The sequence below is a fragment of the Leptonychotes weddellii genome, chromosome 4 (assembly GCF_054177405.1).
Source record: "Leptonychotes weddellii isolate Sample4059 chromosome 4, ASM5417740v2, whole genome shotgun sequence".
In the NCBI taxonomy this organism is placed as follows: domain Eukaryota; kingdom Metazoa; phylum Chordata; class Mammalia; order Carnivora; family Phocidae; genus Leptonychotes; species Leptonychotes weddellii.
This window is the reverse complement of record NC_138372.1, coordinates 57,474,744-57,486,279: the sequence shown is the minus strand read 5'-3', so window position 1 is coordinate 57,486,279 and position 11,536 is coordinate 57,474,744. Positions and strand designations below refer to the sequence as shown.

The 11,536-nt window shown below is 41.4% G+C and overlaps 2 pseudogenes; both read left to right on the top strand.

Moving 5' to 3' along the window:
• The first annotated feature begins 8,192 nt into the window (after window positions 1–8,192).
• Window positions 8,193–9,097, top strand: LOC145721110 (small ribosomal subunit protein eS21 pseudogene; annotated as a pseudogene).
• A 1,273-nt stretch (window positions 9,098–10,370) lies between these two features.
• On the top strand, window positions 10,371–11,536 carry LOC102741371 (large ribosomal subunit protein uL30 pseudogene; annotated as a pseudogene).

The following is an 11,536-nucleotide window of genomic DNA, read 5'->3' as shown; positions in this document are numbered from 1 at the left end:
CTGGGTTTAGGCTTTATTTGCTGTTCTTTCTCCACCTCCTTTAGGTGTAGGGTTAGGTTATGTATTTGAGACCTTGTTTCTTGAGAAAGGCTTGTATTGCTATATACTTTCCCCTTAGGACTGCCTTTGCTGCATCCCAAATATTTTGAACAGTTGTGTTTTCATTTTCATTTGTTTCCATGGATTTTTTAAATTCTTCTTTAATTTCCTGGTTGACCCATTCTTTTTTTTTTAATTTTATTTTATTATGTTATGTTAATCACCATACATGACATCATTAGTTTTTGATGTAGTGTTCCATGATTCATTGTTTGCGTATAACACCCAGTGCTTTAATAAGATGCTCTTTAGCTTCCATGTATTTGAGTTCTTTCTGACTTTCCTCTTGTGATTGAGTTCTGGTTTCAAAGCATTGTAGTCCAAAAATATGCAGGGAATGATCCCAATCTTTTGGTGCCAGTTGAGACCTGATTTGTGACCTAGGATGTGATTTATTCTGGAGAATGTTCTATGGGCACTAGAGAAGAATGTTTATTCTGTTGCTTTGGGATGGAATGTTCTGAATATGTCTGTGAAGTCCATTTGGTCCAGTGTGTCATTTAAAGTCTTTATTTCCTTGTTGATCTTTTGCTTAGACAATCTGTCCATTTCAGTGAGGGGGGTGTTAAAGTCCCCCCCTATTATTGTATTGTTGTCAATGTGTTTCTTTGATTTTGTTATTAATTGGCTTATATAATTGGCTGCTCCCATGTTAGGGGCATAGATATTTACAATTGTTGGATCTTCTTGTTGGATAGACCCTTTAAGTAGGATATAATAGTGTGCTTCCTGATCTCTTATTATAGTCTTTGTTTTAAAATCTAATTTGTCTGATACAAGGATTGCCACCCCAGCTTTTCTTTTGATGTCCATTAGTATGGTAAATGGTTTTCCACCCCCTCACTTTCAATCTAGGGGTGTCTTTGTGTCTAAAATGAGTCTCTTGCAGGCAACATATCAATGGGCCTTGTTTTTTTATCCACTCTGATACCCGGTGTCTTTTGATTGGGGCATTTAGCCCATTTACATTCAGGGTAACTGTTGAAAGATATGAATTTAGTGCCATTGTATTGCCTGTAAGGTGACTGTTACTGTATATTGTCTATGTTCCTTTCTGGTCTATGTTACTTTTAGGCTCTCTCTTTGGTTAGAGGACCCCTTTCAAGATTTCTTGTAGGGCTGGTTTCGTGTTTGCAAATTCTTTGTTTTTGTTTGTCCTGGAAGCTTTTTATCTCCTTCTGTTTTCAGTGACAGCCTAGCTGGATATAGTATTCTTGACTGCATATTTTTCTCATTTAGTGCTCTGAATATATCCTGCCAGTCCTTTCTGGCCTGCCAGGTCTCTGTGGATAGGTCTGCTGCCAATCTAATGTTACTACCTTTTAGGTTGCATATCTCTTCTCCCGAGCTGCTTTCAGGATTTTCTCTTTGTCTCTGAGACTTGTAAGTTTTACAATTAGATGTCAGGGTGTTGACCTATTTTTACTGATTTTGAGGGGGGTTCCCTGCGCCTCCTGGATTTTGATGCCTGTTTCCTTCTCCAAATTAGGGAAGTTCTCTGCTATAATTTGCTCCATTATACCTTGTGCCCCTCTCTCTCTTTGTTCTTCTTCTGGGATCCCAATTATTCTAATATTATTTTATCTTATGGTATCACTTATTACTTGAATTCTGCCCTTGTGATCCAGTAGTTGTTTATCTCTCTTCTTCTCAGCTTCTTCATTCTCCATCATTTGGTCTTTTGTATCACTAATTCTCTTTCTTGCCTCATTTATCCTAGCAGAACGTCCATTTTTGATTGCACCTCATTAATAGCCTTTTTGATTTCGACTTGGTTAGATTTTATTTCTTTTATTACTCCAGAAAGGGATTCTCTAGTATCTTCCATGCTTTTTTCAAGGCCAGCTAGTATCTTTAAAATCGTCATTCTGAACTCTAGTTCCGACATCTTACTAATGTCTATATTGATTAGGTCCCTGGCAGTCGGTACTGCCTCTTGTTCTTTTTTTTGAGCTGAGTTTTTCTGTCCTGTCATTTTGTCCAGAGAAGAATAGATGAATGAGAGAACAAAATGCTAAGAGGGTAACAATGACCCCAGAAAAATATTCACTAAACAAATCAGAAGAGACCCAAAACTGGGGGGGAAAGAAAGGGAAAGAAAAAAAAAATATGATCAGGCTGGTGAATAGATCAGAGCCACACACTCTATTTTGGGTGTATTCTGGTCTGTGAGAAGAAACTCCCTCCCAAAATTTTAAAGAAAGAAAAACTGTTGGGGCACCTGGGTGGCTCAGTTGTTAAGCGTCTGCCTTCAGCTCAGGTCATGACCCAGGGTCCTGGGATTGAGCCCCGCATTGGGCTCCCTGCTCAGCGGGGAGCCTGCTTCTCCCTCACCCTCTGCTTGCCTCTCTGCCTACTTGTGCTCTCCCTCTCTCTTTGTCAAATAAATAAAATCATTAAAAAAAAAGAAAAACTTTTATATGTACAAAAATAAGGGTAAATACAATTAAGGGATGGAATATGACTGTAAAGATGAAAATTATAAAAGATTTTATAAAAGGAATTGATAAGTTGGTTGAAAAAAGAGAAAAAAAATTTTAAAAAAGGGAGAGAATGTTGTCAGGCGGGAGACTAGAACAAAGCCATACACTAGAGATTTAGGGTATATTTTAGTCTGTTAGAAGAAACTGTATCCCAAAATTTTAAGGAGAGAAAGACTTATATATATAGAAAAAATAAGGTTAACTACTATGAAGGGATAGAATATGACTCTAAAAATGAAAATTAAAAAAATTTTAAAAGAATTGATAAGGTAAGATGTTGGTTAAAAAGGGGAAAAAATTCAAAAAAATAGAAAAAAAAATTAAAGAAAATTTTAAAAATTAACTTTGAAAGACTAAAGAATCATGGGGAAAAAAGCCATGAATTCTATGTGCTATATTCTCCTAGTGCTAGAGTTCTGCTATTCTCATTGATCGGTAAACTTGGTCTTGGCTGGCTGTTCTCGCTGATCTTCTGGGGGAGGGGCCTGTTGCCATGGTTCCCAAATGTCTTTGCCGGAGGCGGAATTGCCCTGCCCTTGCCCGGTCGGGGCTAAGTAGTCTGCTCGGGTTTGCTCTCGGGAGCTTTTGTTCCCTGCAAGCTTTCTGTGCAGCTTTGGAGGTGGAGAGTGAAAATGGCGGCCTCCCAATCTCCGCCCCAGAGGAGCCGAGAACTCGGGGCCCCACTCCTCAGTGAGCCCCCAGAGAAAAGCAGTCAGTCACTCCCGTCTCCCCGGTCTCCGGCCGCACTCCGTGCTCACCCGGACTGTGACCAAGCATCTCTATCTCTGGCACATGACCCTGTGTGGAGTCTCCAAACCCAGCAGATCCCTGCCGTGCGCTCCCGCGCCGCTCCTCCCAGGGGAGGAAGGTGAGTCTCCCTGGATCTGCCGCTTGTTGGGTCCCTGCTGGAAGAGCAGTGGCCCGACTGTGCCGTGGATCACGGTTTATGGCAACCCCGAGCTGAGAGCCCATGCCTCGGCTCCGTCTCTGCAGCCGGCTTCCCTGCTCCGATCCCTGGGAGCTCTGCCACACTTAGGCACCCCTGGTCTTTCTGTGACCCCGAGGGTCCTGAGACCACACTGTCCCACGAGGGTTCCACCCCCCCGCTTAGCCACTGGAGCGATGTCCCTCAGCGGAGCAGACTTCTAAAAGTTCCGATTTTGTGCTCTGCGGCTCTATCACTTGCCAGAAGCGGCCGACGGAGGCCCCCTCCCCCGCCGTCTATCCTCCCGAATATTGCCTCGGATTCACTTCTCTGCACGTCCCACCTTCCAGAAAATGATCGCTTTTCTATTCAGAGAGTTGTTGCCATTCTTTTCTTTGATCTCCTGTTGAGTTCGTAGGTGTTCAGAATGGTTTGATCCCTATCTAGCTGAATTCCTGGGACCAAATGAAATTTAGGTCTCCTAGTGATGGGGTTTTGGAATATAGGTGAGGTTCAGTGGGGTGGAGTCTGGAGTCGACGACTAAGAATTCTTGAGATGTCTTTGGTACAAAATGGTGGTTTATTAAAGCAGGGGGACAGGACCCGTGGGCAGAAAGAACTGCTCTGTATGCATACATTTCTGAGGAGAAAATCCTCGCACAGGTACGAGAATAAGAGTATATGAGTTCAGATGCTGATTATGTGGTAGATGTGATGGACGGAGTAGTTGGAGGTTTTCTTCAGATTTTTTTGTTTCTCAATGAAATAGGAAGAAGTTATCTGTAGAGAGTAAGGAAATGTTGGGAATTTGAGGAAAATAGAAAGTGAAAAATTATAGTAGTACAGACTCTTTCCTCAGAGTTTCTGGAAATGAGGATGTGAGGGGATGAGGGGCAGTGCAGAGGTGGTAGGTTCAATGCATTGGCATGCCTACTGGGTTTGAAAAATTAATGAAACTGAAACATTGGAGAGAATGAGCTGAAAAGATTGAGGGTTGCCAGGTAGAAGAGTGCAGTAACAATAAAGACAAGGTCTAGGTTATCATCATGGGAATAAGTAGTTGAAACAGAGCAGAGAACAAAGTTATTGTAGGAAAAGAAGTCAAAGAACTGAGAGGCCAACTTAAGGGAAGGATCATCTGTATGGGTATTGAAATTATTAAGACTTGAGGTGTATGACTAGCTCAGTTTTTAGAACATGCAACTCTTGATTTCAGGGTCATGAGTTCTAGCCCCACATTGACAGTAGAGGTTACTTAAAAAAATAAATTATTAAGGGTTATGACCAGAGTTTGAGATAAAGTGACTGAGCCAAGTGCAAAACTCTTGGTAATATTTATATTTTTCTCTCTCTCTCAGTTAAATAAGAAAAAATGATGATAGAACTGTAATAGTAACCTTCTGTGTTTGGTGGGAAACAACAACATTAAGCTTTCGGGTACCTGATTTTTTTTCCTCTTTCCTTTTTCAAATAGAACTCTTACTCTGTTTTTCTAGCAATAGTAATAAAGCCACACATACTGCATTATATTAGTAGGAACAATTATTTAATAGAAAAGGGATTTTTCTTTTTAGAGGGGTGGAGGGGCAGAGGGAGAGGGGGAGAATCTTAAGCAGGCTCCATGCCCAGCACAGAGCCCAACCTCACAACCCTGAGATCACGACCCGATCCAAGATCAGGAGTTGGACGCTCAACTGAGTGAGCCACCCGGGCGCCCCTAGAAAAGGAACTTATGCTAATACCTCTGCCAAGCCTTTGGGAGTCACTTAGGCTTTGTCAATCTTGACATCGAAAAACCAGTTTCTCTTTCCGTGACACTTTTGTTTTTAGAACAAAGATCATACTTAAAAATTGTTGATCCCACTTTAAACACTAGATGTAGCTATTTGGCTTAGATCCCAGGAACTAATCTTTATGGTGAGTTTTTCTACTAAAGACCTCTTTTATACTTGAAGGATTAATCTGTATATTCGTAGATGTTTTTTGTGTTTGTTTTCTTTTTTTTTTTAACCTGCTGGCTCAGAAATTTAAAATGGTCAATTTTTCTCAAATAAGAGCAGAGTGTAAATTCAGATTCTAGTTTGGACCACAATAGGTAAAGGAGCTATGTTTTACCAAAAGGTAAAACCAGTCTTTCTAGTGTATATTTCTTAAGCCAGAGAACAGAGAGAAACATGTTAGGGAAGGGGTAGGATTTCCTGGGTCCTAGGAACTGATAGAGGATAGAATGCTTATGAGATCAGATTAGGTGCATAGGGCTTAGTAAATATTACCTTCACAGGGAAAGGTCCTTTAGAAACCAAGGAGTAAAGCACAGTCCAGAGCCAGAGGGAGAGGACTGTCCTTGACAGATTCTAAAAAGAAGCTGAAAATACCTCAGCCTGAGCAGCAGTAATAATAGAATTCTTACTTAGGCCAGAAGTTAGAGTAGCGTGGTCATAAAAGGTGATCACATATAAGGTGATTGTCAAGAAGGGCTATATGTGGGTACCTGGTTTATTTCATGCTGAAATTAGTCTACTAGAGATGTCAAGCCCTGGCTTCTCTCCTTACATCCCCTTTTGTGGGAATCGGCCCTGCCTACAGTTTGTGGTTTCAAAGCAGTTGTGTTCTGAACTATGTGTGAACCTTCCTACCTCTTGACCACAGTTGTTTGGACCAAGGGATGGGCACTCTGACATAAGGGAAGTCAGTTGATGAGCTGATCAGCAATTTACCAATGGCCTGACAAAAAGATGAATTTAGCTAGTCAGGTTGCCTGTCTTGGGAATTTGAATCAAAGAAAGAGAAAGAGGTATTTGTTGGTAGTGGGGCAACTGTCAACCCACCAATTAAACAGCTCATTATGTTCAAGTTATGCAAGTTAAAAGTTATAGAGGAACAGAAACTACAAGCATTGGAAGCCAATGGGTAAGGGGAAAATGGAATTACCATGAAAGGGAGGCAAATAAAAGCCTCACATCTTTGGAGCATCTGGGTGGCACTGTCGGTTAAAGTGTCCAACTCTTGGTTTTGGCTCAGGTCATGACCTAAGGGTCATGAGATCAAGCCCAGTGTTGTTGGACTCAGTGTGGAGCCCACTTGAGTTTCTTTATCCCTCTCCCTCTGCCCCTCCCCCACTCCTTGCGCTTTCTCTCTCTCTCTCAAATAAATAAATAAATCTTTAAAAAAAAAAAAAAGCAGGGCGCCTGGGTGGCTCAGTTGTTTAAGCAACTGCCTTCGGCTCAGGTCATGATCCTGGAGTCCTGGGATCGAGTCCCGCATCGGGCTCCCTGCTCAGCGGGGAGTCTGCTTCTCCCTCTGACGCTCTTCCCTCTCGTGCTCTCTATCTCTCATTCTCTCTCTCTCAAGTAAATAAATTTAAAAAGATCTTAAAAAAAAAAAAAGCAAACCCTCACATCTTAAAATACAGATGATTAGTTCTTTCCAGGACCTGCCTTCCAGTTCAGTTGTCATTAGGTCCTATTGTACTTGGGTGCCTTGTCCAAGTTCTATAAAGTCCAGTTGTATCTATATAGGAAAACTTCTTAATCGGTTAAGCAGGTCTTATAGTTCCTTGTAACCAGAAAAACCAGAAACCATATCTCTTTTTCCAGAGAGCTATGCTAATCAAGCTAAATTGTACCTACTTATATTCTTGTTCTATAAACTCATCTGTTTCTATATATTGGGGCTCTTGTTTAGCAGCTTTATTGAGGTATAATTGAGGTACAGTTAACTCACATTTAAATTGTACTTGTCCGAGAAAGTTAACACTTGTCAAGGAGATGACCTGTCAACGTTATTATCAGTGAGTGAACTGGATGTATACATATATGTATACCTGTGAAACCATCACACGATCAAGATAACAAACATTTTCATCACTCCAAAGTTTCCTCATGCTCCTTTGTAATCCATCCTTCTCTTTATTCCTGTTCCCAGGCAACCACTGATCTGTTTTCTGACACTGTACATCAATTTATATTATTTATATTATTTTTGAATTTCATATAAATGGAATCATGTACAGTATGTACTCTTTTCTGGCTGACTTCTTTCATTTACCACAATTTTGAGATTCATTCATATTTAGAGTATCACTAGTTTCTTCCTTTTTTGCTGAGTAGTATTCCATTTGATATAGCACAATTTGTTTATAGACGTTTAGACTGTTTTCTTGCACTGTGATTTTGACATACTAGTAACTCAATCACTTACAACCTTAATCTCAGAGTTTTAACTTTGAATCCATGAGATTTCCCTGGTTACAGTCAATGACTCCTCTCTATAACTAAATACACATAGCTCTCTGGGAAGTAAAACTGATTCTCAGTTGAAGACTCTGGTTATACTTTTACAATTGCTGTGTCAGCTACATCCAGTTCACTCACTGATAATAACGTTGACAGGTCATCTTGACAAGTGTTAACCTTCTGTAACAACCCAGCTCAGCTGTGGACTCTATAGGCCCTATAGAGTCCTGGGGTTGTTATAAATAAAGCTGCTGTAAACATTTGTGTGCAAAAGCAGGCATTAATGTAGTAGAAAATAAGTGATAGAATCAATAAAATGAAAAGCTGATTCTTGGAAAAAAAGTAGTAAAATAGACATGTCTCCAGCAAGACTGATACAGATAAGAAATGTTTAAACAGTTTTAGAAATTATAGGATATAACTATGGATTTAGGGAGACTTAAATTTTTTTTTTTTTTAGTGGAGATTTTAAAATAAAACAAGAAAATGCTATAAAGAGTTTTATGCCTCCTTTCTGCGTGAGTGGCAGCAGGTGCGCCCTCGACATGCAGAATGACACCCATGAGCTCGTGCACCTGTACCTGCCATGGAAACGCTCCCCCAGCAACCGCATCATCCACGCCAAGGACCACACATCCATCCAGATGAATGTGGCTGAGGTTGACCAGGTGATAGGCAGGTTCAATGGCCAGTTTAAAACCTCTACTATCTGTGGGGCCATTCGCAAGATAGGTGAGTCAAATGACTCCATCCTCCGACTGGCTAAGGCCCATGGCATCGTTTCAAAGGACTGGAGAGGATCACGGATGTGGGATAGTTGTCATAAATAAATAGTAACCCACCCCCTCCCCCAAAGAGTTTTATGGCAATAAATTTAGAAACAGACAAATACTTTTCTAGAACTACGTAGAAATAAAGAAGAAAAATTATATCAAGAGGAAAGAAAGAAAAAGCTGGAATAAAGCATTAACTAACCTCCCAACTATCCTACCTCCAGAAGGTTTGTAATAATTCTTTGCTATGTGAATATTTTGAATCTATAATTCAACATATGATTCAACATGTGGTTCCCATAAGTCTAGTCTTTCTAAATATCATACATTTTTCAAATTTTTTTACTTATTTGACAGAGCACAAGAAGGGGGTGAGGTAGAGGGAGAGGGAGAAGCAGGATCCCTGCTGAGCAGGGAGCCCGACATGGGGCTCGATCCCAGGATCCTGGGACCATGACCCGAGCTGAGGGCAGACGCTCAACCGACTGAGCCACATAGGCGCCCCCCAATATTTATTTATTAAAATAAATTTTAGATAGTCAAAATCTCAGCATTTACTGTTTATCTGATAGTTTATCTAGTTTAAGGAGCTAGGATCCAAAGTGATAGCAGCAAGGCCAGCTGGTTGCTGGTGGAATATTGCCTTTAGTTTGGAACATAGGGCCCTATGTTCCAGCAGACTTCCCTCTGAGTATGGCACCCAATGTGGGGCTCCATCTCATGACCCTGAGATCATGACCTGAGCTGAAACCAAGAATCAGCCACTTAAGTCAGCCCTGAGCCACCCAGGTGCTAGAAATTAGTAGCTAAATCAGATAATCATGAATAAAATAGATTAACAACAAAATTAGCAAATATGATCATATATACATTTGTGTACAACAAATAGAGAAAATAAATTTTTGTATTAAAGTGCACATGGAGGGCACCTGGGTGGCTCCATCAGGAAGAATCTGCCTTCAGCTCAGGTCATGATCTCAGGGTCCTGGAATCTAGCCCCGCATTCAGCAGGGAGTCTGCTTCTCCCTTTCCCTCTGCCCCCCTACCCCCTCATGCTCTCTCTTTCCAAGAAAGGAAAAAAGAAAGAGAGAGAGAGAGAAAGAAAGAAAAGAAAGAAAAGTCTTTGAGAACAAAGCCTAGAGATATATTTGGAGTTATCCCTTTGCCTGATTGTGGAGGCTAAAGATAATCTGTCTATACCTTGGGGCGCCTGGGTGGCTCAGTTGGTTAAGCGACTGCCTTCAGCTCAGGTCATGATCCTGGAGTCCCGGGATGGAGTCCCGCATCGGGCTCCCTGCTCGGCAGGGAGTCTGCTTCTCCCTCTGACCCTCCTCCCTCTCATGCTCTCTGTCTCTCATTCTCTCTCTCTCAAATAAATAAATAAATAATCTTTAAAAAAAAAAATCTGTCTATACCTTGTCTCTGAATGTCTAGAGGTTGGCATTGAAGTATGACCTCCTAATTGCTTTCATTGTGTATGGGTAGAAATCCTAACATGTCCTTCTCTGTCCGTGGAGCTGAATTTCTTACCTTCGCTTGAATCCCTAGTGTTGGACCATCCCCTCAGGGTTTGTTCCCTGAGAAAATGAGAGACCAGTTCTGATCCCCAACTAGGTGGCTATAAGCTGTTTTAACTCAGGCTGCTATAACAAAATACCACAGATTGAGTGGTTTAAATAACAGACATTTATTTTCTCATAGTTCTGGAGCCTAGGAAGTCTGAGATCAGGGTGTCAGCACTGTTGGGTTTTGGTGATACTTCCTCACTTGCAGACAACCACCTTCTTGTTATGTCCCAGCATGACCTTTCTCCTCTTCTTTTTTTTTTTTTAAGATTTATTTATTTATTTTAGAGAGAGAGCATGTAGGGTGAGGGGCAGAGGAAGAGGGAGGAGTGGGAGGGAATCTCAAGCAGACACCCCACTGAGCGTGGAGCCCAACTCAGGACTCGAACCCATGGCCCTGAGATCATGACCTAAGCTTAAATCAAGAGTCAGAGGCTTAACCGACTGAGCCACACAGGTGGTCCCTTTTCTCTTCTTACAAGGACACTAATCCCATTATGGGGGTCCCAGGACCGCATCTAAATCTCATTGTCTCCCAAAGGCCCCACCTCCAAATACCATTGGTTGCCATCCCAGTGCAAAAATTTTTCTTTGCAAAAATGCCTTTAGCTAGCTCTTTTCTGGCTGGAACCATGGAGGGTGCAGAAGAGAAGAAAAAGAAGGTTCCTGCTGAGCCAGAAACCCTTAAGAAGAAGCAAAGGAATTTTGAAGAGTTGAAGATCAAGCGTCTGAGGAAGAAGTTTGCTCAAAAGATGCTTCGAAAGGCAAGGAGGAAGCTTATATATGAAGAAGCTACCTGCGGAACCCAAATTGGCATTCATCATCAGGATCAGAGGTATCAATGGTGTGAGCCCAAAGGTTGGAAAGGCGTTGCAGCTTCTTTGCCTTCGCCAGATCTTCAATGGCACCTTTGTTAAGCTCAACAAGGCTTCAGTTAACAGGCTAAGGATTGTGGAGCCATATGTAGCAGGGGGGACCCAAACCAGAAGTCGGTGAATGAACTGATCTACAAGCGTGGTTATGGCAAAATCAACAAGAAGCGAATTGCCCTGACAGATATAACACGTTGACTGCCTGATCTCTTGGTAAATATGGCATCATCTGCATGGAGGATCTGATTCACAAGATCTATACTGTTGGAAAATGTTTAAAAGAAGCAAACAACTTTTTATGGCCCTTCAAATTATCTTCTCCACGAGGGGGAATGAAGAAAAAGACCACCCATCTTTTAGAAGGTAGAGATGCTGGCAACAGGGAAGACCAGATCAATAGGCTTATTAGAAGGATGAACTAAGGTTCATCCACGATTATTTTTGATTATTTTTGTAATCTGGTCAGTTAATAAATGACTACTCTCAAATGGAAAAAAAACTGCCTGTAGCTAAAGGTGGGTCTGGAGGCTAAAATGCAGCCTGGGTTCTGCTAATTAAGATCTGCAACCTGGTGCAGGGGAGGA